The 6440-nt window shown below is 37.8% G+C and overlaps 1 protein-coding gene across 2 annotated transcripts in view; it reads right to left on the reverse strand.

The window, feature by feature from the left end:
- LOC143349808 (activator of 90 kDa heat shock protein ATPase homolog 1) overlaps positions 1-2360 on the reverse strand; it is a 117880-nt gene extending 115520 nt beyond the window's left edge. For both annotated transcript variants that reach the window (XM_076781354.1, XM_076781353.1), the window contains exon 1: positions 2088-2360. The gene's annotated coding sequence lies outside the window, so the exon portion shown is untranslated. The remainder of the gene's footprint in view (positions 1-2087) is intronic.
- Positions 2361-6440: the final 4080 nt, after the last annotated feature.

Genomic DNA, 6440 nt, shown 5'->3' on the forward strand with positions numbered 1-6440 from the left:
CTGAATTGTCTGGTTTGCATTAATGGCACGGTCAAACAGGATTTAGCTAGCCGAAGGCGAGCTGCATCAAGTGACCAAACCCCCGATTTTGTATGTTTTTACAACTTTCCATAAAACGAAGTATCATCATGTATTACCTCGTTGAATTCGTCTCAAAAACAGCTGTAATATTATAAACAAAAAAATATAGTGTCCCGTTTAAAAAAACACACTTGATCTTAAAATCCCCCCTACTACTGCACACGTTACAAAAATAATTATGCAACATTATGTCCCCTTCGTACCTAACAACTTTTGCTGAAAATATCATTTCAATCCAATTAAAATAGACAACCTGTAGATGATACAAAATATAAAAATATAGTGTCCCGTTTAAAAAAACACACTTGATCTTAAAATCCCCCCTACTACTGCACACATTACAAAAATAATTATGCAACATTATGTCCCCTTCGTACCTAACAACTTTTGCTGAAAATATCATTTCAATCCAATTAAAATAGACAACCTGTAGATGATACAAAAAATGGGGAAAAATTTTAATAGAAGATTCTAGAGGTCAAAATAAAACGAAAATCAAGAATACTAATTTGTTGGTAGAGGCTTCGTTAAAAAGTTACTAACGTTTAAAGTTCCGCCCGTACTGAATTTTTTTCTAGAAAGTGGGTAGAATTTTGGGGATAGGTCTATTCACCAAAAATGATTGTAATTGAGCCCTGCAACCAAAAATAATTTTTTTAAAGATTTGAAATTTTTTAATTTGATTTTTTAATAACTTTTTAATGAAGCCTCAGTCAAGAAATTGATATTCTTTATTTTCGTCTTATTTTGACCTCTAGAATCTCCCATTAAAATTTTTCACAGGAGTGGCCGAACACCCTGTATAATGTACATTTAGATAACATGTCCAGCTAATATTTGATGAATTTTTAAGCAAAACGTAAATAAAAGGAAGACAATGATACTTATTAATACTTAAAAAATTAGAGGTCAGATGATTCAGAACTCAGTTAATTGAGGGATTATATAGAATAATTTTGTGAAATTTTGTACATTTTATGGTAAAAATATAGATATCTTGCAAAAAATCAAAATCTTACTTTACACATCAATAATGAAGGCGTTCATGTTCAATTGAATAGTAGTAAGTGTATTAAAAACCTTTTTGTAATTCTTTTCCTAGAGGCATAAAATATCCTTGCAAAAAATGTAACTTTCTAATCTGCTTACAGTGTGCTAAAAGAATATGTACACTGTGCTATGAAGGCATATAATCTGATTTTTTAATAAAGTTTGATTTTTGTTCATAATTTAGTCATACTTATTTTCATTGATTCCTATTTTTATTATAAATTGTTTAGCTTTGTTTTTGTACTTTGACCTACTGTTTATAGAAATAACAGAAAATGAGTAATGTAACTACTATTAACAGTTTCATAGTCTACTAAGGAAAAATAAATTGTTCTCACTAGCAACTGGAAACACATTATCAGCTAATAATTTTAGTAACTGAACATTATACTATAACTAAAAAGTGCCTACAGTGCCAGGCTCTTAAGTCATGCAAGAAGAAAAATAGAGATAAATAAGTAATTAATAAGTAATATTCTTACAGATCGATAGTAATAGTCAAAGGTTAAGAGAGAAATGATCTTGCTAGCAGAGAAATCAACACCATTAAAAAAAATCAGTAAATGCCAATATTCCATAGCTCTACAACTTGTTTTAACTATACCCGGCATTGTCTAACAAGAACATCCATTCAATGCTATAATCATATTCTTATATGTGAGATTAAATTTCAAATAAATAAATAAACGAATATTTGATATACAATATTAACATACTCAATTAAGTATTCTGTAAATAAAGTTATTCAATTTTTACACATTTAATATGGTCTCGTAAATTACTTAACAAATTATTCAAAATCCAAAAGTAATCTTACTTTCAATTAAAGTCAGGTATTAATCAAGAAAAACGTAAGAATCATAACCTAAAAACAATGTTCGTTAAATAAATAACTTTAATAAAAAGAAATATATGTATAAAGGAGTTTCACGTAATAGTAATTATTCTTTACTTACCAAAAGTTACGAAAGTTCTTTTAATAAAGGTTTGCCAATCACTATCTACGTACTGAGGTAATTTACATTCAATTTTGTAGTTAGAACCTACTAAATATTAATTCGTTCTACTATAAAACTAACTTTTCACTAAAATATTAGGAACACGTTTAACTTCAAAATTCTTATATTTATTTAAATAAATAACTTAAATCTTTGTGCGAGATTCAAAATTATTAACGAAATAACTATTACAGTAAGAGACGTAGAACTCTTCTAGAAATTTCACGAACATAAAATACGAAAGTTACTCTAGATAGGTAACTAAACGCAAGAATGTGCACACCCAATAAGGATTCTAATTCGTGTTACCAATACTTTGTAACGTCCGTGTACATACGTTCCCCCCACTCTGGCCCCTTGCACTATGAACCTCGCATAGCGTACGTTTCCCCCACTCTGGCACGTTGTTCTTATATTGCATATGTTGCGACCCCTGGTCGGTGGGTTAGGGAAATAAGGTGGTTGGTCGGTGCCCGTGGAGCGCTGAACCGCTCTGCTCGGCGAGACGCGCAAAAATCAAACTGCTCGATACGTTAAAAATACTTCAACAACTTTAATCAGTACCGTTTCTCAGATATTTCTAAATAGTGATTGGAAAGCGTTCTCTAGTGCAGGACGATAGCTCGTATAGACTGAGAGAGCTCGGCCAAGCGGGGCTCGGTCTTATATATCCAGCGTCCCGATCGTCCTTTTGTTCCTTCCTTTTGCCGGTTGCCAATGTTACGCATTTGCATGACGTAGGGTTTATGTACATACAGCGGCGCGACGGGAAATTGCTGGAACTGGTTTTCTCACCATCGAAGCTGCGATTTGAGCGAGGGAGATTCAAATGAAATCGCGTATTGTAATGCGTATTATTATGGTAGGAAATTCAACGCGAGGAAATCCAGGCACAAACCGAGCATTTGTAGACCGTTGGCGATACTTTGTGCATACAATGTAGTTTTGACCGTTAGAGATAGGCTGTATGCTTGTGGCGCGGTTATGTGTGTGTGTGAGAATCGCTCGGTTGGCCATGTCGCCGGTTCTCGCTCGGAGGATCGGGAATATTCCATGGCACGCGCCGAAAACTTGGCAACCGGGGAAAGGAAGAAACAAACGCCGATCGGGACGACTGGATATATAAGACCGAGCCCGCGTGGCCGGGGCTCTCTCAGTCTATACGAGCTAACGTGTTGCGCTAGAGAACGTTTGTCAATCGCTACTTAGAGAATCTAAAGAACAATACTGAATAAAGTTGTTAAAGTATTTTTAACGTATTGAGTTGTTTGATTTCCGCGCGCCTCGCCGAGCAGAGCGGTTCAGCGCTCCACGGGCACCGTCCCACGACGTTATTTCCCTAACTCACCAACCACGCGTTCCGCAACACCAAAGTTCTCGGCACGTGCCATGGAATATTCCCGATCCTTCGAGCGAGAACCGGCGACATGGCCAGCCGATCGATTCTTACACACACACATATGCGCGACACATACATACAGCCCACCTCCAACGGTCAAAACTACATTGTATACACAAAGTACCGGTAACGATCTACAAATGCTCGGTTTTCGCCTAGATTTCCTCGCGTTGAATTTCCTACAATAATAATACGCATTACAATATGCGAGTTCGTTTGAATCTCGCTCGCTCGAATCGCAGCCTCGATGGTAATAAAACCAGTTCCAGTAAATTCCCGTCGCACCGCTGTATGTACATCAACCCTACGTCACGTGAATGCGTAACACATATAATTAGTTACTATATAGTAAGTAACCAGATCGTAGAAACCGCTCGCAACATTACTAAATATTATTATAGGAATACGTAGGAATATACGGGATCACTAGTAATGACACGAATTCCTTGCACCAAAGCTTTATACCACCTCCTGTGGCGTGGCGTTCTACATTGCTGTCACCCCAACCCTATCTAGGGGTTTTCACTAGGACACTAGGGAAATGTCCCTAATGTCGCTAATATCCCTTGTTACGCTATCACGTGAACGTAGGTTTTGTTGTGTTACGCATTTGCATGACGTAGGGTCTATGTACATACAGCGACGCGATGGGAAATTGCTGGAACTGGTTTTATCACCATCGAGGCTGCGATTTGAGCGAGGGAGGTTCAAACGAACTCGCGTATTGTAATGCGTATTATTATTGTAGGAAATTCAACGCGAGGAAATCTAAGCGCAAACCGAGCATTTGTAGACCGTTACCGATACTTTGTGTATACAATGTAGTTTTGACCGTTAGAGATAGGCTGTATGCTTGTGGCGCGCATATGTGTGTGTGTAAGAATCGATCGGTTGGCCATGTCGCCGGTTCTCGCTCGAAGGATCGAGAATATTCCATGGCACGCGCCGAGAACTTGGCAACCGGGGAAAGGAAGAAACAAACGCCGATCGGGACGCTGGATATATAAGACCGAGCCCGCGTGGCCGGGCGCTCTCTCAGTCTATATGAGCTATCGTGTTGCGCTAGAGAACGTTTTCAATCGCTATTTAGAGATATCTAAAGAACAGTACTGAATAAAGTTGTTAAAGTATTTTTAACGTATCGAGTTGTTTGATTTCCGCGCGTCTCGCCGAGCAGAGCGGTTCAGCGCTCCACGGGCACCGTCCCACGACCTTATTTCCCTAACCCACCGACCACGTGTTCTGCAACAGTTGCATCCCGAGCAGTGTGACCAGATCGGGCATAATTGAGTACATCGAAATCGGCAATAGTGACGACGAACTTCCTTAGCGTCTAACGGAATGGTGGGGATAGCAGGCATACTATCGCATGAGCCACGTGTACGTGAGCTCGGCATTTCGCATAACTTCGGGAAATCTATGTATAAAGAACGCTAGTGTGAGCCTTTCCTTTTTGCTCTTGTAACAGCTGAAATACGACCTCGCGATAATCGGCATACAATTTCAAGTCTTGACTGCCCCCGCATTTTTATTTTCCAACCTATGTAAGGTATAAGGAAAGTACCATAATGAAAAAAACATTTTGAAAAATTTTTTTAGCAGAAATACATATTTTCAGACCCCCTGATCATATTGTGTCTATTAAAAAAAAAGAAATTTCTTCTTGTTCCTATGCTATTAACATGGTTGCATCTAAACGGCTGAATGAATTTGAATGAAACTTTACATTTAAATTTTATGTTCTCGTTTTAAGGTCTGATTATATTTTGAGCGTGATCAGCTCCCGGATAATGATGATTATACGTCTTATAGTTTTATAATTATTCCGATGCCTATACATTATTTGTAATAATTTTTTAAAACGTCTTATATAAATCTTAAGAAGGACTAAGATCAAATAAACTTTATCTCTATTTTTTCTATCTGCTGTCACAGCAGTGACTCATGCATGTTAACGACAATGTTTTGTTTATACTCCTCGCAGGTCGCTGGGTCGTAAGAACGACGAAGATGGAAAAAGAGGGAGCGTAGACATACATACATATAGACTTACATAGTCTAGTCTCTGTAGGTTTTTAAAGGGCAATAATTAAAAATACAATTCTATTGCATGAATAGCAGTCAATTTAATGTATTCCATTTTACAGTAATGAATTCAGTGGAGAATAAAAAAAAAGGCAAGACGAATATGGACGTTTTAATATACGGCGTGTGGTAATGTTACAAATAAATAAGGATTTTTTACATCCTAATGGAAGGAGGGAAATTGAAATCCATCATTTTCATTGAACGGCAACGTGCACGTTATTGTTTTTCCAATATTTAAATTATTTTGTTATGTAAAGTTAAGTCAAATATATAACATTTGATTCTGTGTAACGAATTGATACGGTTATTGGAAAACATAGCGGGAAAAATCAGTACCTAGTAATCTATTTCTTGTTACGAGGGCAGTACTCTACCGGTGGTTTTAAGTATGGTTGGGAGAGAGAAAGGAGTTCCGGACGAACCAGGGGCTCTATATCCTGGGAGCCCTAGGAGTAGGTTACGTGAACGAACCAGCGGCTCTATACCCTGGGAGCCACGGGATTAGATTTATAAGGAAAATGTATGGTTTCACGGACGAACCAGGGGCTCTATACCCTGGGAGCCGCTAGGAGTGGACGAACCAGGGGCTTTATACCCTGGGAGCCACGTAGGTTTTTAGGAGGTTTTAGCATCGACGAGGTATACGAGTAGACCTATCACCTAATGTATTTTTTCGGCCCGATTTTCTGGGGCTCTAGAGCCCCATTACCATTTCCGTGTCACTCGCAACGTTACCAACAGATTTAGAAATGAACACAAGAGGAAGTGAGACAGAAGATGAAATTTCAGAAATTTTATTATTTTTTAACAAAATGAAAGTTATT

Source organism: Colletes latitarsis, chromosome 14 (genome assembly GCF_051014445.1).
Source record: "Colletes latitarsis isolate SP2378_abdomen chromosome 14, iyColLati1, whole genome shotgun sequence".
In the NCBI taxonomy this organism is placed as follows: Eukaryota; Metazoa; Arthropoda; class Insecta; order Hymenoptera; family Colletidae; genus Colletes; species Colletes latitarsis.